Source organism: Pseudorca crassidens, chromosome 12 (genome assembly GCF_039906515.1).
Source record: "Pseudorca crassidens isolate mPseCra1 chromosome 12, mPseCra1.hap1, whole genome shotgun sequence".
Classification (NCBI taxonomy): domain Eukaryota; kingdom Metazoa; phylum Chordata; class Mammalia; order Artiodactyla; family Delphinidae; genus Pseudorca; species Pseudorca crassidens.
Genome location: NC_090307.1, coordinates 73847765 through 73871048, shown reverse-complemented (window position 1 = coordinate 73871048; position 23284 = coordinate 73847765). Strand labels below are relative to the sequence as shown.

At 47.5% G+C, this 23284-nt stretch overlaps 1 long non-coding RNA gene across 1 annotated transcript; it reads right to left on the bottom strand.

The window, feature by feature from the left end:
• Positions 1-1314: 1314 nt before the first annotated feature.
• LOC137203733 (uncharacterized) lies at positions 1315-5087 on the bottom strand. Its single transcript, XR_010933269.1, has 3 exons — positions 4908-5087; positions 3200-3335; positions 1315-1872 (listed from the first exon to the last, which is right to left on the bottom strand). It is a non-coding gene; the product is annotated as an uncharacterized lncRNA (long non-coding RNA).
• Positions 5088-23284: the final 18197 nt, after the last annotated feature.

The window sequence follows — 23284 nt, the reverse complement described above, 5'->3', positions numbered from 1 at the left end:
CCGCTGCATCGGCAGGTGAACTCTCAGCCAGTGCGCCACCAGGGAAGCCCTAATTCACAAATATTGACATTAAACATCCAGGACACGCCCAGAAATGCTATAGTACCTGAGTCAAAAAAAATATATATTAGCAGTACAGATTCTGTAGTCAGGGAAACCTGGGCTTAAATTCAGACTTTGTCACCTTGGCTGTGTGTTCCCTTGAGCGAGTCACAGTTTCCCCATCTGTAAAATGGGGGCAAACAGCCTACCTCACTTTTGCCCTCAAGTTTGGGCTTTGCAGAAGGCCTGACACCAAAGTAAGCTCCTCTTGTCCGATGCACAGCAAGCCAAAATGCTGAGAAACTGAGGTTTGCAACGAAGAGGACTGATTCGCAAGACAGCCAAGCAAGGAGACAGGAGAACAAATCTCTGATCTGCCTCTCCTTGAAGGCAAGGGGCTCCGGATATTTAGGAGATGAAGAATAAAGCTGCAAGGCGGAGGCATGGGGAGCAGGGGGCAGGTGATTGGAAAAAGGTGTGATAATTATCCTGCACAGGCGTAAGCTACAGGCCTCTGCAGGTTCAAAAGGTCACCGACCCCCCGCCCATACCCAGGTGAATGGTGGATGGACCCCTGCCCACTCCCAGGTGAATGGTGGGTGGTCCTATCCAGTCTCAACCAGCTCAGCTGAACGAGACACAGCTGACTCCAAGTTCCTAGACAACAACTTGGTCAAATACCTTATTGTTTAGCTATGGGCTGCTTGGAGGACAGGCAAGTCTTAAACAACCTTAGTGGAAACAGGTGAAATGGATTTAACTCACGGTGGCAGTTCCCCCTATTTTTGATCATTCCTTAATCTTGAGGAATAAAGGCAAAAACCATTCTGGCTACTTCCTGCTGATAAGAGGTGCAGCTTGTGGAATCAAACTGCTTAGTACTCACTCGAAAATATTCTCTTATCCCTGGATTCAAGTTAACATTTTGATTTTAATAAACAATTACTACCTACACACCAGCTGTCAAGGCACTTATAAGCCCAAGATTGGTAACTGAAACCACAGACGAAGATGTACCCTGAGGGGGGCACACAGAATGTCAGACATCTGACATTCTTAGATATTAAATATGGAAGGGACATAGCCTGGGAAAATTAAGTACAGTTTCTACAATATCCTGACAAAGTAGAACCTTGCCAGGGGTAGACACCAGCTCTTTAAAAATCCAAGGACATGAGGAGAGGACCAAATTTCAGCTTAGTCAAGAAAAAACAGGGGACAGGAAATTCTATTAGCCTAATCTGATATGTTACATCTGAAGACACAGTGAAGATAGGGAGAGTCAAAAAATTAATGACAGGCACAGTCAAGGGATCCAATACAGAATGATCCAATACAGAAAAAAGGTTTTGGATCACAAGTCCAGCAGCTAAAGGGATTAGCACTTCTCAAACTTTGGCAAAAGTAGGTAATCACTGAATTGTCCTTCCAAGCCTGGGAGATTAGAAGCCAAGAGAAGGCATAACAAAAGAGAACAATCATTCTGGTAATCTAACAAGTTATTTAAATTGCCTTCTGAGAATTACCAAAGCCACCTCTGCAGCAATCCCACTCACCTGGATTTCCTTCTTGCAGCTTCTTTCTGAAAAGAAACTTAAGATCCATGAAGGGGTTCACCTGCCCCCTTGGAGAAGTCACTGTTGGGGGTCTGGAACCAGCCAAGGTTTGGATGATCTTGGTTGCAGTTTTTCTCCTGCAGCAAAAGCATGGTTTCTGTTTCCCCATCATGTTCCTCATAAGGTCTGGTCCAGTGAGGATGGAGCTGGTTTTCCAGATGTTTATTCTTCCAAGATTCCAGTCTAGAGGTTCCTCGTCTCCCCTAAGAGCTTCCTAAGAGGGGTTCTGCTATGAGTCCAAAGTTGGGGATCCACATGGGGCAGAACCCGGCCACCCCCAGGAATCCCCGGGGGTCTAGAGTTTCCATTCTATCGGGGAGCAAGTCTCTCTATCCTTGTGAGAGTTCAGAACCCAAGTATTTAACAGAGGGCTGAGAACTCTGCCCTTTTTTTGGACCCATGATAGCCTCTTTCAGTCAAGAAGTTCAAAGTCAACACTGTATTCTGGTCCTAGGCGTTTGTCTTACTGGAAATCAAAAGATCATCCACAATACTGGAGCAGGGATCCCTTCCTTAGTGGAAGCTCCCTCAAATCTTTTGCCAGGATTTCTCCCAACATCGTGGGGGAATTTTTAAACCATCCCCCCGCCCCCAGGAAGCAGTGTCCAGGAGCACTGTATTTTAACTCTTGTATCTAGACCTTCCCATCTGCAGGCAAACAACTCTTGGGAGTCAGAACCCAAGGGTATGCAAAAAGAAAAAAAAAAAGCCATCCTTCGACTCCAATATGGGAAACGAACAAAAGCCTCCAGACAAAGTAGTGAGCAGGGTGTGTGGGTTAGGGATCACTGGGTGAATGTCTCAGGCGTAGCAGTCTCTGCTCTCTTCCCAGGACCCCCATCCCCTCTCACCTCCTGGCTCCCCTTCTGCAGTATCTCTTCCGGAATGGTCACAGGCTGTCTTTTGGGGTTGGAACACTAGAGTCTGCAGTGGGCGAGCCTGCTCAGGGGGTACATGAATGTCTATTTGCCCAGATGCAAAGGTAACCCTGGCATTTAGTGAGTCTTGTCCCAGAAGGGGAATGGGGCATTCAGGCATGCGTAGAAAGCCGTGCTTCAGACGGGTTTCCCCATCTGACGGTCTAGTGACTGGAGAAGGGGCTTTTTCAAGGTTTCTCCCATCACCCCAGTCACTAACAGTCTCAGAAGAAAGTTTGGAAGGCCAGGTGTTTAAGACAAAGTAAGTGGTCCCCGTATCAATCGGAAAATCCAAAGGCTGATTCCCCACACAGGCACAGTCATCCGGGGCTCCACATGCGAGATACTGATGGACTCGATGGGATTTAGAAGAACCTCTGTCATTTTTTTTTTTTAATTTTATTGTTTTATACAGCAGGTTCTTATTAGTTATCCATTTTATACATATTAGTGTATAGATGTCAATCAACCTGTCATTCTTCATCACCTGGCACACCAACTGTTTACCTTTAAGTCTTACTGAGGATGGGACGCTTTTCCAGGGTCCCTCCTGTTTACAATATGCACGCTGGTGGGGTCCCACTATCGGATGCACCATTCAAGTGGGAGCTTGGGGCCTCTTACCTTTTGCTGAGTCCCTCGTGGGGGGTCATCCATTTGGTCCGGCTCTTCCCTGTGTCAAGGCAGTCACCAGTGGAGTGGCCAGTTTTATTCTCCATCGTTCCCTTTTCTCCTGAACTGGTCCCTTCCATGAAAAATTCTGAAGGCAATTTAAACAAGATGAGACATAGGCATCCCTAAAGCCCCTTCCACCTTTTGTCATTTCCTCTGTATAGCAGGGGTGCTCTGACCAATAAGAGTTATATTAGCCATCTTTAAATTCGGTGGAGCCTCAGGGTCTATACCTGTATAATGCCTGTAGGCTTTAAAGATCCAGTCTAGAAATTCTGGAAGACCCTCACTCGGTTTCCTTTTTACCTCCTGTACTTCACTGAGGCTTCTTTGGCTTGGCGCCCTCTTGGCAACCCTCCAAGAATGCAGTCTCCATGACGTTCAAGTTCTAGCCCATCCCCAGCATTCACCTCCCAACTGGGGTCTGCTGTTGGTACACTTGCCATGGCTCATACTGGGTTACCAGCGATTTCCGTGTGCAGCTGATCTGCCTCTCCCGTGGCTTTATCCAGCACCATTCTATGTCCTTCTGAAATGAGGAGGGTACTTCATAAACTTTGCCTGAACCTTTTGTCTGGGGGGGGGGGGCCATGCTGCGCGGCACGTGGGGTCCTAGTTCCCTGACCAGGGATGGGACCTGTGCCCTCTGCAGTGGGAGCGCGGAGCGCCCTAACCACTGGACCTAACCACAGGGAATTTTGAACATCTGCCCAGGTTGGGCTGGGGGTTGCAAAGATCGGTGAAAGAAGATCTTCCATTCTCTTTGGGCCGTCTCTGTAAGCTGGCATATAGTTCTCCCAATTAACTAAATCTGAAGTTGAAAAGGGAGAGTGGACCCATATCCGTCTCACAGGCTACCCAGTCTCAGCATCCACACCCCCAGTGGGGACTCAGCTTAGGGAGATTGCCCCACCCGAGCTGGGGTAGCTCCCTGGCAGGTACGGGAGGGGGAGACCATTCCTATCTGTTGACTCTTGGAGACCAGGGGGCGGAACTCGAGCCTGAGGCTGTGGCTCAGACCCTGGCAATGAAAAAGCAGGAACACCATCGTCTGGGGATAGAGAAGGAGCCGTCGCAGTGTCTGACTGACTTCACAGCAAGTGGTCCTCCCTGCATTTGAATCGAGCAGAAGAGGTCTCTCTGTCTCCCCTTCCTGCTGGACCATAACCCTGTATCTCCTCTGCATAGGTTTACTCTGATACAACGTCAGAGACTGTATATAATGCAGCTCATCCCGTTCTTCTTCCCATTTACAAACTAAATCTAGTTGTAGAATTGTAATTTAAGGATTCTTTTTCAGACCATTTTGCTCCGGAGTCTAAAGGATATTGTGGCCGTGCAGTGTCACTAAACAAACAAAACAAACCATTTTTTTCTTTTCCATGGATCCATTACTCAAAGTCTCCCAATTTGGGAGAATGCAGCGAGAGGGCTGCACAGGGGACTTGAGTTAACATTTCTCATTTTGGAGGGGCTTTGCTTCCAGGTGGTTACAGCAACGAAATCCTTCTAAGGGTCCTTGCTACAGGCACCAAGAAGCTCAGGCCCCAGTAGCCCACCTTTAACAGGGCCATCAGACAGACGGACATAGATAAGACCAGACCAGAACAAACAAGACCAAAACCCAGAGCCCCAGGCCTTTCCCCCAGGTATGGAGTACCTGGTAGCTGTGAGTCTTTTATGTCGGCTCCAAAATCCTACCAGGTGGGCCTCCAGCCCATGACTGGGTGATCACTGCAAAGACAATCCATGCACAGGTGTGTTTCTTTAACGAGATTAATCACCCCAAAGATGTCTTCCAGACTCCCAAGCCCCCAAACCATCTCTGTTGCAAAACAAAAATAAGCACCAAAGGTCAGTGGCACCTCGCTGGGGAGATCCAGGGGAGGGTCCCTGACACGATCAGACTGGGAGCTGCCGGGACTCGTCCACAGGCTCCCAGCACCAGTGAGGGGCTGACGAGTCACAGGTAATAGGTGTGTTTGGACTCACCTCCTGGATGGTCCCCCAAATCTACTCCCAAACCAGGTTCTTGCCTGACACACAAAAGCCAAAACGCTGAGATGCCGAGATGTGCAGCAAAGAGAGCCCTCCTGGGTCCAGAAGCCTTTCCGTGTCCCTCATTTCTTATGTGTAGGAAAGAGGTTTCAGCCTCCTAGACGTTCCCTAATTAGAGGAAGAAGGGAATGCAGAAACAAAGGAGGCTCAGTAAAGAAATGATAGTGCGATAATCAGAGTCCTAGTTCCTCCTCAAGGGATACACACCTCTGGTTCTTCTACAGGAACGAAGGCCCCCACCCGGCGCAGGATGGGGCTTCACACTGAGCACAGGGTCCCTGGACCACCTCGCTGTGCACCCATCAGAAGAAAGTCGTGCACCCTGCAGGCCTCCCCACAAAGGTTTCCTTTAAAAACTCTTCCCTGAAAACCAACAGGAGTTGGGATGTTTTCAGCATGAGCCGCCCATTCTCCTTGCTCGGCTCTGCAGTAAACCTTCCTCTGCTCCAACCTCCGACGTTCTGGCTTGGCTGGCCTCACCGTGCATTGGGCACACGAACTTGGGTTCGACGATTTCTTGCAAGGCAGTCAAGAAAGGAGGTGAGAGAACAAATCTCCAATCTGCCTCCTCCAAAGCAAGGGGCTCAGGGTGTTTATGGGATGAATAGCAAAGCAGCAGGGCGGCTCCAGGTGTGGGGAGCGTGGGGAAGGGTGATCGGAAATAGCTGTGATAGTTCTACGCAGTTGTAACTCAGCTACAGGCCTGGGCAAGTTCAAAGGGGCCCTCACCCATCCCCGTTGAAGGGTGGGTGGTCCCATCCAGTCTTAACCGGCTCAGCTCGAACTACACACAGCTGACTCCAAGTTCCTAGAAAACAACTCGGGCAAACGTTATTATTTAGGCTCCGTGCTGCTTGGAGGACACACAAGTCTTCCAACGATCTCCATTAGTGGAGGCATGTGGAGTGGATTTAACCCACAGCTTCACCTGGGGCTGCTCCCCTGGGCCTCAGTTTCCCTTGGCGTCAAACGAGGGTGCTGATGGCTTACACCTGTCCAGCCTGTAGTCTGACTTCACAGCCTGGCGTTCCCAGCCTCCTCTCTGTGCTACCAGGGCTGCCCTCTTCCCCCGTGTCTCAGCTTCTCTCTTTTCCTCCTGACTTTTTACTTTGCACCCTCTCGAGAAGAGCCTGGCTGTTTCTTGCTTCCTAGAGAGACAGAGGATTTTTCCTGGAAGCAGAGAGCTGAAAAACCTTATCTTAATTCACAAATATTGAAATTAAACATTCAGGACACGCCCAGAAATGCTAAGCATTCAGATGTTAGCAGTACAGATTCTGGAGTCAGGGAGACCTGGGCTCAAATTCAGACTCTGTCACCTCTGCTCTGTGTGACCTTGGGCAAGTGACTCCAGGCCTCAGTTCCTCCACCTGCAAAATGGGGACAAACAGGCTTCCTCGCTTTTGCCCTCAAGTTTGGGATTTGCAGGAGGCCTGACACTTCAAGATTTGACCTCCTTCCTCCGTGATATACAGTCCCCCTGGGGCGCCAGTACTGGGCAGTGGTTGTGGGTGTCACCGATGGAGCCACATAGTCCTGGGTTCAAATCCCAGCTCCGCTACTTGCTGAGTTACATTCAGCAGGTGACTTGACCTCGCTCATCTCCCCTTTGCTTTTCTGTAAGACGGGGGTGGTGTGTTGACAGCACCTCCTCATAGGGTTTTGTGTGAGGACATCTGGCACAAACACTTGATAAGTATCTGCTCTTGCAATTATTTCCAGAAAAGACACCAAGTCATCGTTGCTTTGTTATCTGCAGAAGAAACTGTCAAAGCAGCTAGGTCACTCCAACCACTGGGGAGAGACCCCATTGTCCTCTTCTGGGTCTCAATCTGATTCCAGTTTAGGGAAGCCACTGACCCAGAGCTCAAAGGGAAGCGTCCAGGCCCAGGCCAGAGGTTACTGTCACGAAGGGGGCACACTGCAAGGTGAGGGACCCAACAGCTCTGGCCCTTGCCCTCTGGGCTCCCTGTTTATATGTGCTAACTGGCCTCCACTTCCCCCAACTCCCAGCCCTTGGCATGGAGCACAGCACTTAGCAGATGCTGAGAAATTTTGTTGGCTTGAACAAGAAATAACCAAAGCGGGACAAACCATGGAGTTTTTAAGATACACAATCAGGAGGGTGGTTATTTCTGGGGCTTCTTGTTTCTGTCTTTTGAACAAAGGCCATGAACATTGTTATCTTGGAATGCCCCGAATTTCACTTCGGATGGCACAAGCAGTGATGTCCTTGTAAACACCTTCCCCAGAGGAGGGCCTTCTCTGCCAGCTAATTATGGGGGACAGCTGATGGAGTGGAGAGCAGCGAGGCTCTGGGGTCAGACGGACGTGTGTGTTCAAATGCAGGTCCTCCACTTACTGGCTGGATAACCTTGAGCAGGGCACTTACCGTTGCTGAGTGGGCTGTCATGGAGCTTGTAGACCTCCGTCCCCTCCCAGTCATAAGGTGATGTAATCACCTGCTTTTAAAGGCACCATCCTCTCTCCATTCCTTGGAACGCCAAGTGTAAACTCTTGAATGAGCTTAGACCATGGTAGCAAACCTAGAAGCTATATGAGAGCTGATAATGAGAAATACTGCCTGGAAGTGAGACACTAGGGAGAGGTGGGGAGTGTGGAGAATGTGAGAACACTTGTCCAAAGTGGGCAGCAGCTTCTCAGCTCTAGCCTACATTTACCATGCTGGGGTGCAGCCCAAAAGCTGACAGATTTTCCAGTTTTTCCAAAGAAGTGTCAGGCCTAGATTTTAAAGCAAAATGTCTTTATTTTTTAAACAGTTGGCCTGTCTGCCCACTGGCTAAAGCGGGCTGCCAGATTGTAATCCCTGTTGCAGGCTTTTCAAACTTGCAGGAGATGGTGGTAGGGAACACAGGAAGAAATACCACAAAAGAGCATCTCAGCAAATGGCTGCACTACTGTCTGTGGACATCAGGGGGCAGTACTTCACCTGTAATCACTTCCTCCATTCAATCCCCCTGTCAGGAGATCCACTCAATTTTTCTTTCTCTATTTTGTCTACATTCAGCTGTGCACAAAATATGGTCCCTGAAGCAATACTGAAAAGTGGGCTTTGTCCATCCTAAGCATTCTGTATTGGGTGGAAATTGCCTCCCCGTGGTCCATGGAGGAGTTTTCTAAAAGCTTACCTTGACACTTGACAAAGAACCTGGAAAGTGGCCGCCTGGGAAATGTGTCCATTATGCAAAACAAAACCAAACAAAACCAAACACCTTCTGCGTCTTTAAGAAACAGCAGTCAAGTGCTTCCTCCTGGCAGAGTCGAATTCCAAATGACTCACCTTCATTTAAAAGAAAATACACCTACACTGGTTCTCTCTCCTCCCTTGCAGGTTCCTCTTATTCCTTTGCCTGGATTCTTTTCCCCCTTCTTCCAACCTAATGCTGCTGTCAAAAAAGAGGCCCCAGCAGCCCTCCTCCCTGACTACTGATCAATTCTTCTTCTTATACATACTCAGCATAAGGTCAGGCCCAGTTTCTGAGGCATCACCCCCGAGAGACAGGGGTTGGGAGACCCCGTGGAGGTGGCCCTGGGCTGATGGCTCATGCTCTGGATTTAGGATGTTTCTCGTGTCATTCGGTGTTGAATTGATTTTCACCATCGAATGGATCTCAGACATGCAACACTCAGAAGTGTTGTTCTCAGAGCGAGTCATTTGGGGAAGCCATATATCTTAATTCCAAAAAATTAAAACCTGTTTTTCTTACTAACTAACCAATGACTTTATTTCTGAAAAGCAAGATGGGATTATTATAGATGTAATAGAAGGCACAAATAAACAACAACAAGAAAAAAAATACCATGCACAGGGAGTCCTCTGGTCGCCTAGTGGTTAGGATTCCGGGCTTTCACTGCTGTGGTGTGGCTTCAATCCCTGGCCGGAGAACTGAGATCACACAAGCTGCGTGGCCTGGCCCAAAAAAACAAGAACGAAAAAACTCCATGCACGAATATGCAAGACATTTTTCTCTGCACATCTATTTTTAAATTAAGAAATATTTCAGACACCCAGAAGGCATGGATAATACAAGCACCTGTGTGCCTGCCACCCAGTTTAAGAAATACCGTATCGTATTAGCAATGCACCCTGCAAAGCCCCATGGCATCCCCTCCCCCATCAAAGCCCCATGGCATCCCCTCCCAGGGGTAGCCACTCGCTTGAATTAAAGCTTACTATACCCATGCACGGCGTCTTGCTTTCATTCGTATGTACGTACTCCTAAAGAATATACAGCAATTTCCCATTTCCCTGTTGATGGGCATTTGGATTGCGTCCAATCTTTCCCCATTACGAACAGCACTGCAGTGAAATTCTTGTATGATTTTTGGGGCACGTGTGTGGAAGTTTCTTTCGCGCAGAGTTTCTCAAAGAATCACCTGGGCAACTTTTTTCTTTTAATAAATTTATTACTTATTTTTATTTTTGGCTGCGTTGGGTCTTCGTTGCTGCACGCGGGCTTTCTCTGGTTGCGGCGAGTGGGGGCTACTCTTTGTTGCAGTGCAGTGGCTTCTCTTACTGCGAAGCACGGGCTCTAGGTGCGCGGGCTTCAGTAGTTGTGGCTCACAGGCTCTAGAGCGCAGGCTCAGTAGTTGAGGCGCACGGGCTTAGTTGCTCCGCGGCATGTGGGATCTTCCTGGACCAGGGCTCGAACCCGTGTCCCCTGTATTGGCAGGCGGATTCTTAACCACTGCACCACCAGGGAAGTCCCCATCTGGGGAACTTTTAAAAATACACCCCCTACCTTGGCCTGCTCCAGACCAATAAAGTCCTCCCCAATTCCCCTAATACTTCAGCATTTTTATTATTATCTAGAGCTCAGTATTTGTTTACTTACAAAAAAGTACAATAAAATGTACAAATCTTAGGTCCACCATTGATGATTTTGACAAATGTAGATGCTTATGTAATGCAAACTCCTTAGGAGATACAGAAGAGTACTGGAACCTCCAAAGTTCCCTCAAGTCTATCAATCCCTGTAACCCTGCTGCCCTCACCCCCACCCAGAAGCAACCACTCAAACTCTCTGAATCTTAACTATAAGTGGAAATAATTGTAGCTGTCACACTATCTCATTATTGGTAGTGATAACTACCATTCATTAAGCACTTACCATGTGCTAAGTAGTTTATATGTATTATTTTATTGGATTTTTGTAACGATGCCATGAAGTAGATATCCTTAAACCCACTTTATAGAAGGTGAAACTGAAGCTCAGAGAAGTTAGGGAATTAGCCTGAAGTCACACAGCAAGCATGTGGCAGAGCCAAGGTTCACAAGCAGTCCTCCTGACTCAGAACTCAGATTTTAACCACTTTGAGACCCTGTAATTGCAGAGCTGACAAGTTACACTTCAGCTCCTCAATTTTACGGGTGGGCAAACTGAGGCTGATAGAGGGGAAGGACTGAACCAGGACACAAATCCAAAACTCTGGATTCCTTATACACCAGTAGATCACTTTTTTTTTTTTTTTTTGGCTGCGTCAGGTCTTAGTTGTGGCACGTGGGATCTTCACTGAGGCATGCGGGATCTTTCATTGTGGTGCATGGGCTTCTCTGTAGTTGTGGCCTGTGGGTTTTCTCTTCTCTAGTTGTGGCACACAGGCTCCAGGGCACGTGGGTTCTGTAGTTGCGGCGTGCAGGTTCCAGGGCGAGTGGGCTCTGTAGTGTGCGGCACGCAGGCTCTCTCTATTTGAGGCGCGCGAGCTCAGTAGTTACGGTGTGCAGGCTTGGTTGCCTAGGGGCGTGTGGGATCTTAGTTCCCTGACCAGGGATGGAACCCGTGTCCCCTGCGTTGGAAGGTGGATTCTTTACCACTGGATGACCAGGGAAGTCCCAGTACATCCCTTTCTTATGTAAAAGTACTTTTGGAAAGGGAATGAGGAGCAAGGAGGGAACTATCTTAAAAAGCCATCTTTTCTTCTCAATTTCTGGCTATCCTAGGGGCATCTGGATCCATTCTGTATGTTATCCATTGCTGTGTAACAAACAGTCCCCAAACTTAGCAGCTTAAGACAACGATGAACTTCTATTATTTTTTACATAGTTTGTGTATCAAGAATCTGGGAGCAGCTCTGCTGGATAGTTCTGACTCCGGGTGTCTCCTGAGATTGCAGTCACAATGTCCACTCTGGGTCTGCAGTCAGCTGAAGCCTTAACTGGGCTGAGAATCTGCTTTCAAGGTGGCTCACTCATGGGGCTGGCCAGTGGCCAGGGCCTCTAGTTCCTCTCGTGTATGTTTCTCCACAGGGCTGCTTGAGCCTCCTCACAATATGGTGGCCACGTCCTCCCAAAGTTTGGGGTTGAAGAACATGATGTCTTTTATGACCTAGCTCTGGAAGTCACACACTGTCACTTCTGCCTAGCTCTCTGGGTCACAACACAGACCAAGCTTGGTGCAATGTGGGAGGGGACTACCTAAGGTTCACCAAGAGGTGAAGATCACTGGGGGTCATCTTGGAGGCTGCCTACCCTACTCCCACTGCCCCTGCCCCTACTCAGTCCCAAGAGGTCTGCCCAACGGCCCGACAGCCTGGACTTCAGGTCCCCTGGGCTTCTGCATGTGTGACCTTCTCCACCTGTGAGAACAGTGGGCTCCCAGTTACCAACTGCCTTTCCCCCAGCTGTTGCTGAATGAAAGCTTTCCGGCCATGTTCCTCTCATTGGCCAGAGTTGCTGCCTACCCCTGCCTAAAAATATGGTTGTGTTGACATGGAGACCGGCTCCGGTACTCAAGATGCTGCTTTAGACCACAGCTTCTAAAAGATGTGACCAACACCCTCTCCTCTTCCCGCTTGGTGATGGTGACTCAGGGTGCACTAGGCCAGCATGGAGTGTGGACCCTGAGGTGCCACTGCCTGCATCCCCAGATTTCCCTGCTTCACCTGATTCCAGGCTGCCCTTCCTGCAGCATCTGTCAGCGAGGCAGCCAGCACCTGGGGGATGCTGGATAGAAGGCTGCAGACCGCCTGGGTGCAGATCACCGTCCCTTTGGACACACCCCTAAAGCTCTCCTGAAAACTTCCTGTTGCCATAGTAACGTGGAGACATGGAAATTGATATGGGTGCCTTGGTAGGCAAGAAAGCTAAGATTTTAATAATGCAGTCCTCTCCTTCAAATAGATAAGAATTCCTAGGAGGGCTTTGGAGGGACATCAAAGGGTCTCATTCAGGTATTGAGGAAATGTTCTTTAAAAATTATTGTGAAATAAGTGCAGCCCTAATCAGGGAGATGATGGAGGGTTTGGAGGAATTGGATGCATAAGTTTAGAGCCAAAGCAACTTAAAAAAGGAAAAAAAAAGAAGCTTTTCTGAGATATAATTCGCAGAGCAGACAATTCACCAATTTAAAGGTATACAGTTCCATAGTTTTTAGTATATTTAGGGTTGTAAAACCAGCCCCACAATCAAGTTTAGAAGTTTTTATCGCCCCCCATCAAAGAAACCCCATCTCTTTTATCACTCCCATTTCCCCACACCATCCTCCCTCAGCCCCTGGTGATCTATTTTCTGTCTGTATAAATTTCTCTATTCTGGACATTTCCTAGAAACGGAATCACACAATATGTGGTCTTTTGTGACTGGCTTCTTTCAGAGTTTTTATTCTTTGCTTCCTTAAGGTTCTCCATAGTTTCTCCAACAAAGGTGTCTCCATTCTCTTTAAGAACAATTCATTGTCTGGAGATGCAGCTGCCAAACTAGCCCCCGGGGTTGCAGCTGGATGGAAGGGAGCAGATTCTTCCGATGCCCCCAACCCTGGCCCTTCCTGCTCCTTCATGAGATATAAGCCATGTGCGAAGGGATTTTTGGTAGCTGACAGCAGGGAGCTGACGTTAGAGTGACACGGGCCACCTGATGGATCGCCTTGGTTCAGCCTGGAGGTTAAAACACTGGCTCTGAAGACTGACCTGGGTTCAAATGTGGACTCCACCATGTCCCAGCTATGTGACCTCAGGCGAATTACTCCACCTGCCCGAGCCTCAGTTTCTCTAGCTGCAAAGTGGGACTAACAATAAAACCTATATCAGGATTGTATGGGAAAAGAAACCCCATCACACTTTTGGCCCACCTGTGAATCAACTGTTTTATTATTTACTTAACATTTTTCTTGAAATCAACTTTTAAACACAGAGCTTCATCTTAAGGCAACGATGTTGGTGACATCACGGGCGCGAAGTGTTTTTACAACACACGTTGTAACTGTATTTAAAAAGTGTCTGTCCCACCAGAAATTAAACTTCTTAAACAAGGCCAAATTTTTTTGTGCATTTCACTTGCAGACAGCGCTCCAGCGCAGTGCCTGGCACATAACAGGTGCTTAACAAATGTTCGTTGAGTGAATAAATGAACCAATGACTTTAAATTATCCTCCACACTTTGGGAACCATTGAGATAATGCACAGAAGGCGTGCTTGGCTTTTGGCCCACGGTGAGCATTTGGTAATGTTGGCTTTTATGATTATTAGCTTGGACAGTCAGAAGAACTGGGGCCCTCAGGTTGGAAGACCACCCGCCCTGTCCCACCCAGCAGCCATCTTCCTGCCCCTTTGGTTCCGGGGCGGGAGGGAGGGGGTGGGACTCAAACTCACTGAGCCCGAGACACCTTTTGGCTCCTTCTGAGTACTTGGTCAGATGGCTGGACTGAGCTGAACCTTGACAATGGGAAAGAAGCCGTGGCATCTGGATGGAAATGTTCACGGTCCGTGAGGGCTCAGGGTACACGACGGCCACATCAGTCCTTAGCCATTATTTATTATCGTTGCAAGCACTTCTGTGAAGGAGATGGCAGGCGTCTGGCCACATAGCTACTTCCAGATGTCCGCCATAAATGCTCTGTACTTGCTTAGTTTCCAGGAACATAAAACCCGCTGTCAAAGGACTTGCCCAGAGCCTGTATTTGCTGCGTTTTTGTTCTTGTTTAGTTATTACTTTAATCTCCTGTGATTACAGAGCCAACAGCTGGTAAGGATTTGCATATGGCATGAAATTAAGTTAGTTCGTTTTAATGTCTAAACTGAGCAGGGTGTGAATTTGTCTGGTGAAAACTGTCTCCCTTATCTGTGTTTGTACTTCTGCTTTGGGCACTAGCTTCCGAGGTCTTCAAGTCTGATTTCTCCTCACTTCACTCAGCCAGGACATGGGATTGGCTGCCCCCTCTAGAATTCCAGAAGGGATTTTGCACTTGAAGCTTAGAATGTTCTCTTTTAGGTTTCAGGAGGAATTAAGAATCAAGGGCTACTGTGAAGCGACCAGCATTCTGTCCCCCAGCTTTGTGTCTTTTTTGGCTGTGCTGCCTTAGGCAAGTCACTTTCCCTCTCTGGGCTTCAATGTCTTCATCTGTCAAATGAGAGATTGGAAGCAGATAAATGTTCATTATGGGGGTGACATTTGGGGTGGGACGATATTTCATTGTGTGGGGTTGGGTGGGGTACTGTACAGTCTTTAGCATCCCTGGTCCTTGGGTATCATATGCTAACAGCAACCTCCCGATCACTGCCAACCCCAAAACACTCTGCCCATTTCCTAATGCCTCTGCAGCAATCATAATCAGTGCCCTGCTAGCATCCCTGGATCCCTTTACTGTTTTTAGGCACACTGCCTTCCAGTGCTATCTCTCCAACAACCAGCACCTGTGTCTCTTTGCCAGCACACTGCCCTCAGACTGCCAGAATCCGTTTTGCTTGACTTTATGTTCCTACCCTGTGCGCAGCCCTTAATCAATGACAGAGATGTGTGGGAGGGGGGATAACTACTTCAGCTCCCTCGCCTCTGACCTGGTCAACTCTAAGATGTGACCTGCAATGTCCCCAGAGCTCCCTGGGGGATTGAGTGAAGGCTACCTTCCATGTGACTTTGCCTACTGGTTTGTCATGGGAACATTCCCTAATACATCACCTTTACACAAATTCTTAGCACGCCACTTTTGCACAAATTCTTATCTTAGGACCTGCTCTAGGGAACCCGCCCAAGGCAGCCTCCAGGGGGCGCCGAAAGCCCACCACTGATGACCTCTGAACTGTGACCTCACTGATTTATTCATTTGACAGATCTTCGGTGTCTAATATGTACCAGTCCAGGGCTGTGTATATGGTGGTGAACAGGATGTGGATCTGTCCTAGTGAGACTAACAGACAGTAATAAGTAAACTCAGAGGGTGTCCTGTGATTACTACAAACCAGGTGCTATGAGAGAGAATACAGTGCAGTGATGGGCTTTATGTCAGATGACTGGGGGAGGGGTGGGCTTCTAGGACGAGGGGACATTTATGCTGGTCCTTAAAGGAGGAAAAGGAAAGAGTGAGCCAGGTAGAGAGCAGGGAAAAGAGTTGGTCAGGTAGAGGTGTGTGTGTGGGGGTGAGCCCCTCATCACAGGTGGGAGTGGCCAGCTTGATACTGCAGCCTGTGTCGACTTTTCCTCCTTTCCCGTTCACTGCATCGCTTCTCACCCCTGCTCCCTGAGATCATGTTCCTAAATCAACCACATGTGCAAAAGACACTGCTTTTGGTGAAACTGTTTCCAGTTTTCACTATTGCATTAGGGTTCTTCAGAGAAATAGAACCAACCAGAACTAGTAGGAGAGCTGTCTCTCTTTCATATCTATGTCATCTGTAAATCATCTATCTGTCTGTCTACCTGTCTTTCTTCCTTCCTTCCTTTCTTTCTTCCTATCATCTATCCTTTATCTATCTTTCTATCTCTCTATCAATCATCTATCTCTCCATCAATCATCTATCTCATTATCTATAATCTATTATGAAGAATTGGCTCACCCAGTTATGAAGGATGAGAAGTCCCACGATCTGCCAGCTATAAGCTAGAGTCCCAGGCAAGCTGGTCGTGTAATCCAGCCTTAGAACCAGGGGAGCCTATGGTATAAATCCCAGCCCGAGGCGGGAGGAAATGAGATGAGATGTCCCAGCTCCCTCAGCAAGGCAGGAAAAAAGGGACAAGTCCCCCTTTCTCTGCCTTTTGTCTCTCAACTGACTGGATGATGCCCACCCACACCAGGGAGGGCAATCTGCTCTACTGAGTCCACCGATCCCAAAGCTCATGTCACCTGGAAACACCCTCACAGACACACCCAGAAATGATGTTTAATCTGGGCACCCCGTGGCCAATTTGACACATGAAATTAACCATCAGGGCTTCCCTGGTGGTGCAGTGGTTAAGAATCCGCCTGCCAATGCAGGGGACATGGGTTCGAGCCCTGGTCCGGGAAGATCCCACATGCCGCAGAGCAACTAAGCCCGTGTGCCTGTGCTCTAGAGCCTGCGAGCCACATCTACTGAAGCCCGCATGCCTAGAGTCCGTGCTCTGCAACAAGAGAAGCCACCACAATGAGAAGCCCACTCACCGCAACGAAGAGTAGCCCCTGCTCGCCACAACTAGAGAAAGCCCGCGCGCAGCAACGAAGACCCGACGCAGCCAAAAATAAATAAATAAATAAATTTATATTAAAAAAGTAACCATCACAACTCTAATGAACAGTGCTGCAGTGGACATCCTTGTACCTAAGAGTCTTTGGTTGTGAAAATAGTTCTGGGGAATAAATTTTCTGTGGTGTAATGCCTGGGTTGAAGGGTTTGCCCACTTACCGGTTTGATCACTGTCACCAAGTTGTCCTTCAAAGCTGCTAAGCAATTTGCACTCCATAGCTTCCCTGATGTTGAATATTATTAACCTTTAGAATTTTTGACAAGTGAACAAGGGGAAGCTAGCACTTCACTGTTTTAACTTATGGATCTTTGATTATTAGTTTAGAAGCCATTTGTATACTTCTGAAATTGCACTTGTACGCCCTTACCTCAATTTGGGGCGGTTAGGTTTCTACAATTTTTCATATGGATTGAAGGACTTTTTTTTTTTTAATGCTTTTTTTGTCATGTATGTTGCAGTTACTTTTTCTGTTGGTTATTTTGCACTGTTTCATTTATTTATTTAATTTTGCTACATAGAGGTTTAAATTTTGATGTGGTCAAATATGTCAGGGTTTTTCTTTGTATATCTGGATTTTATATCATGCTTAAGAAGTCCTCCCTTTATATGGAACCACAAAAGACCCAGAATTGCCAAAGTAATCCTGAAACAAAAGAACAAGGCTGGAGGTATAACCCTTTTGGGCTTCGAACTATACTACAAAGCTACAGTAATTAAAACAGCATGGTACTGGCACAAAATCAGACACACAGATCAATGGAACCAAACAGAGAGCCCAGAAATAAACCCACACACCTATCTTCAACAAAGGAAGCAAGAATACGCAACGGAGAAAAGACAGTCTTTTCAACAAGTGGTGCTGGGAAAGGTGGACAGCTACATGTAAAACAATGAAATTAGAACATTCCCTCACACCATACACAAAAGTAAACTCAAAATGGTTTAAAGACCTAAATCTAAGATGACACCATAAAACTAGAAAAGAACAGAGGCAAAACGTTCTTTGACATAAATCATAGCAATATTTTCTTAGATCAGTTTCTCAAGGCAAAAGAAAAAAAAGCAAAAATAAACAAATGTAACCTAATCAAACTTAAAGGCTTTTGCACAGCAAAAGAAACCATCAACCAAATGAACAAAACCTACAGAATGGGACAAAATATTTGCAAACAATGCAACCAAGAAGGGGTTAATTTCCAAAATATACAAACAGTTCAATATCAAAAAACCCCAAACAACGCAATCAAAAAATGGGCAGAAGACCTAAATATATATTTTTCCAAAGAAATAATATATGTTGGAGAGGATGTGGAGAAAAGGGAACCCTCGTACACTGTTGGTGGGAATGTAAATTGGTGCAGCCACTATGGAGAACAGTATGGAGGTTCCTTAAAAAACTAAAAATAGAACTACCATATGATCCAGCAATTCCACTCCTAGATATATATCCAGAAAAAAATTAAAACTCTAATTTTAAAAGATACATGGAAGTAACCCAAGTGCTCATCAACAGACAACTGGCTTAAGAAGATGTGGTGTATATATACAACGGAATATTATTCAGCCATAAAAAAGAATGAAATAATGCCATTTGCAGCAACATAGATGGACCTAGAGAATATTTGGCTTAGCGCAACAAGTCAGACAGAGAAGGACAAACACTATATATCACCTATATGTGGAATCTAAAAATAATACAAATGAATCTGTATACAAAAACAAAACAAACTGGGGCAAAAGCCCAGGTCTTTCACCCAAATGGCAATAAAGCCAAGGGGACTTGGTCTTGGGTTGGTTTTTCCAGAAGACCTGGAGACAAGGATTTACGTGTCCCAGGGGAGTGAGGAAGGCAGGGCCGGGAAAGGGAGGATGCCAAACAAGGCACAACTTCAGCAAAGTCCCGTGGAGGGAAGCCTTAGCCTGATCCCACAGGGGAGCCCTGGTGTGTGAGTCCCATCCTAGAGTCACCCAATGCCTAGGAAGAGAGCTGGGCTTCCATACACATGCACCTGGCAGTCATCAGTTAAGGGCTGCCTGGGAGAAACACTTGGGCAGTTCTGGCCCCTGCAGGTGCCAGGAGAGAAACTCCAGCAGCCGAGGGCGGTGCTCCAAAGAAGAGTCCCAGGGACTGGCCGGTGGGAGTGAATGTAAAGGTAAAAAGGGATCCGATTGGATCTAAGCAGAGCACCAACATAGTCTGGTACAGACCAGGTTTAAGGTAGAAGACGGGATGTACTGGAAAGACTGGACATCAAAAAATTCTGGATTGACTCGTGTTCTCTTATCACTGTGTGACCTCGGGCAAGTCTCTGAGCCTCTCTGAGCCCCAGTCTTCTCATCTGAGAAACGGAGGCAACTACTTGTCCCCCCCACCCCTTGCCCCAGGGCTTTGTAAATTGTAAAATAAGACACAAATGTCAGGTGTTTTCCTTTCTCTGTGTTGAGGGTTTATCTATTTCATGCCTTTGTTCTATATTTTAAATCAACTGGGATTATGTATTGTATTAGTTTTCCGGGGCTGCCAGGACAAAATACAGAGACTGGGGCAGAGCAGCAGGCAGGGGCAGTGCTTAAACAACAGAAATACATTTTCTCACAGTTCTGGAGGCTGGAAATCTGAGATCAAGGTGCTGACGGGGTTGGTTTCTGGTGACAGTGCTCTCCTTGGTTTTCAGATGGCGTCTTCTAGCTATGTGCTCTTTCCTCTGTGTACACGGGGCGGAAGAGGGGGGCAGAGAGCAGGGTGGGGGGAGAGGGCAGGAGAAGGGGGAGGGAGGGGAAGGGAGGGCGAAGGGAGGGAGGGAGGTAAAGGAGAGAGATTGAGACAGAGGGAGAGAGAGATGGATCTGGTGTCTCTCCCTCTTCTTATAAGGACACCAATCCTATCAGATCAGGGCCCCATCCTGTGACCTCATTTAACTTAATCACCTTCTTAAAAGCCCCATCTCCAAATACAGTCACAGGGCTTCAAAGTATGAACTTTTTGCTGGGGGGTGGGGTAGACACAATTCGGTCCATAGCACATACGTAAAATGCTTGCATAATGTGTAGGAGATGCTCTGTGTTAATTTCTCCCCCCACCCGCCATCCTCCTCCCGACCAGTATTACATCCCAGGCCCTGTTCAGAGTTGCGGAACTGAGTGGGAAACAAGACAGACACTGTTCCTGCCTTCATTTCCTTGGAAAACATCTGACCTTTCACTCACGGTGAAGCAAAATCAATAAACTCAAGATTGAGCTTAAGATCCCCAAAATAGGGCTTCCTTGGTGGCGCAGTGGTTGAGAGTCCGCCTGCTGATGCAGGGCACACGGGTTCGTGCCCCCGTCTGGGAAGATCCCACATGCCGCGGAGCGGCTGGGCCCGTGAGCCATGGCCGCTGAGCCTGCGCTTCCGGAGCCTGTGCTCCACAACGGGAGAGGCCACAGCAGTGAGAGGCCCGCATACTGAAAAAAAAAAAAAAAGATCCCCAAAATACAATGTTTGAAATCAGAGCTGGTACACGCAGACCTAACAATTGGGTCTGCCTCATGGCTATATTTTCTGGGGGGGGCCCGGATTATGCTTAAAAGTTTTTAAAATAGTGGCTAATTTGAAAATAGGATTTCACTTAAAAATGCCTAGTTCCAGCTTCTCTTGAAGTAATCAGATGAGCTGCGGCCCCAGGCTTGTATTCTTGTGAGGCTTGTTGGCCTGGGTGGCAGAGGTTCCACCCCTGGGGAAACAGGGTGATGGTCTCTGATTCATCCCATTCCCTGCCTGGTCTGGCTCAGCAATTAGTACCTGCCTGTCCCTGTAGATATTAAGATTTACAACTACTGGTTTAACTAAACATGACTCGAATTGAAGAGCCTGACTGTGGGGTCTTACTTTTTCCATATGGAGAAGGGGGTCAGTAAAGTCTTGTTTTCTATTCTCTTTTCATGAGCTTAAGATCATTGAATGTGGGGTGGGGTTTGGGGTGAGGGTGGGCGTTTGTGGGAATCGGGCATCAATATTGTGGTAGGCTGGTTGCATTAATGGTCCCAATTAATGTTCTACCTGTATTTATGCAGTTCGTTTTATAATGCTCACTCCCCTCCTTTTCTGGCTCTGGGCTTGACTGTGTGACTTTCTTTGGCCAATGGCATGTTAGCAAGCATAATGCAAGCAGAGGCTGGAAAAAGTGCTTGCCTATTTCCACTTGCTCTAATGGACTCCTGCAGTCACCATGAGAATGTGCCTGGGCTAGCCGGCAAACGTGTCCAGACCAGAACATGAAAGGCATGTGCATGTGAGAGGCACGTGTGAGAGCCCAGCTGTTCCAGCTGAGGCCATCAGCCAACAGCCAACAGCCAGCTGACTGCCAGACACGTGGGTGAGCTCAGCTGAGGCCAGACCTGCCAGCCAACCTGCAGACTTGTGAGCAGTAATAAAAATAGTTGTTTTCAATCATTGAAGTTTGGGGATGTTTGTTACATAGCATTATTATAGCAGTAGATAACAGCTACATTTGCATTCTGTATAGACTCCCTCCCTCCCTCCTTCAACTCATTTACTGAGCATCTATGATGTGGCAGGGATACAATGGTGAACAAAATTAGATACAGTCCTTGCCCTTAGGTTGTTGACAATATTGCTCCTACTTCTATCACCCACTTTGAAAGACTGGATTCAATAAGGAGGTGACTTATTTTGTGGTTAGAACAACACATCCTGTTCTGGGCTGATCTGGGATGGGTCGTTTCCTGTCGAGTGCTTTGTTCCTTCTCACTTTCCCATTTTAATTGTTCCCTGAGCCTTTGCAAAGATCACCACTGACGGAAATAGCTCTTCCAAGTAATGGAAATCCTTTCAAAATGATGTGTTCAACAGGAATGTTCTTAAGTAATTTATGTAAAGAGCGAGAAATTCCTTGTATGTTTTTTATAAGGTAGGGGGAGTTTCATGTACTGTAACGTATGATGTATTGTGATAAATTATGCTTTGGTCTGAAGTCTATGCAGAATAGCACGGCATTTCTCTGAGTTCTGGGAAATATACTATAAATAAAAGTGGTGGCTTATTTCTTGGCTGGGCGTTTTTTCTAATAATGTAAAGAGATGTCAATGCCCGTTTCTTTTTTTTTTTTTTTTTTTTTTGTGGTACGCGGGCCTCTCACTGCCGTGGCCTCTCCCGCCGCGGAGCACAGGCTCCGGACGCACAGGCCCAGCGGGATCCTCCCGGACCGGGGCACGAACTCCTGTCCCCTGCATCGGCAGGCGGACTCTCACCCACTGCGCCACCAGGGAAGCCCGATGCCCATTTCTTAAGGGCAAAATATGATGTTCTCTTCCCTTCTCACCACCGAGAAAGAGTGACTAGGGCTTGCTGAGTCCTTCAGACTCTTACCGGAAGGGGTGTGTGGTCTAGAGCCTGTGTCAGAGTGTGGTGCTCATGTTTCTAGCTGGCCCATCTGAGTTCAGGCGAACCGGGGAAGTTGGCACCCTCTGACCATGGGCTCCTCCTACCTCCTTCTTCCCTCTGCATGGCCTTCCCAAAGATGTGTCAGCTCTGCTTTCAGTCTGCTGTAGGCAAATCCTTCTGTGAAAATGGAAAGGCCAGTCGTGGTCCCATTCCCCACTGTAAAGCCGCCCAATGATAATTCACAATCTCTTTAGCTGTGTCCCTCTACAAATAAGCCCAGGTGTAATTCCTTCCCTGGGTTTATGCATTTGTAAAAGATGCATCTTGAAGACAGAAGACAGAGAGCAATGGGTTTCTCTGGTGGCATTTCAGGCAGTGTGACGGGAAGAGGGAGGTCCCACTTTGATTTGGTGTGTTCTGGGGGGATGCTGTTGCATGGCTCCTCGAATGTGTTACGTGGCTGGATGCCTTCACTGCCGGCAGGTAAAGGGAGGAACTCTGAACTGGGTGTGAGTCCTGGTTTGGTCACTTTATTGTGTCGCCTTGGGAAAGTCAAGTCCACTTTCTTGGCCTCAGTTTCTTCCTCTGTATAATGAGGTGGCTCTTCCAGCTCTGACATTCTGGAATTTATTGAAGCCAGTAATGTCCTTGCCTGTGTGTCTGAGTGTGAGAGGGGATTTTCCTCCAATTCCTTGTCTTCATCTTGGGGACAAAGCCAGAGTGTGTGAATCAGTTTTCTTTTGAATGAAAACCTCAGAAGCTCAGTTCAGTTTGGCTGAAGCAAGGTGATTTGTTAGCTTAAGGGACTGAAAACTCCAGGGCCTGGCTTCAGGCATGGCTGGATCCAGGTGTCCACCAGAAGGCACTGTGACTTAGTCTCTTTGTCTCTTATCTCTGCTTTCCCCTAGGTTGGCTTGTGCTCTTAGGCAGGCTCTCCCTACACAGCAGTGAAGATGACTGCCAGTAGCACCAGACTTTTATCTTACTAGTTTAGTAAGCCAGAAAGAAAGGGAAAGCCATTTCCTCAGATGTTCTAGCAAACGTCTCATGGCTGTATTTCGTTGGCTTAGCCTGAGTCGCATGCCTACCACTGAATCACTCTGATTGGCCAGACCTGGGTCATGGGCTCACCTTGGAGAT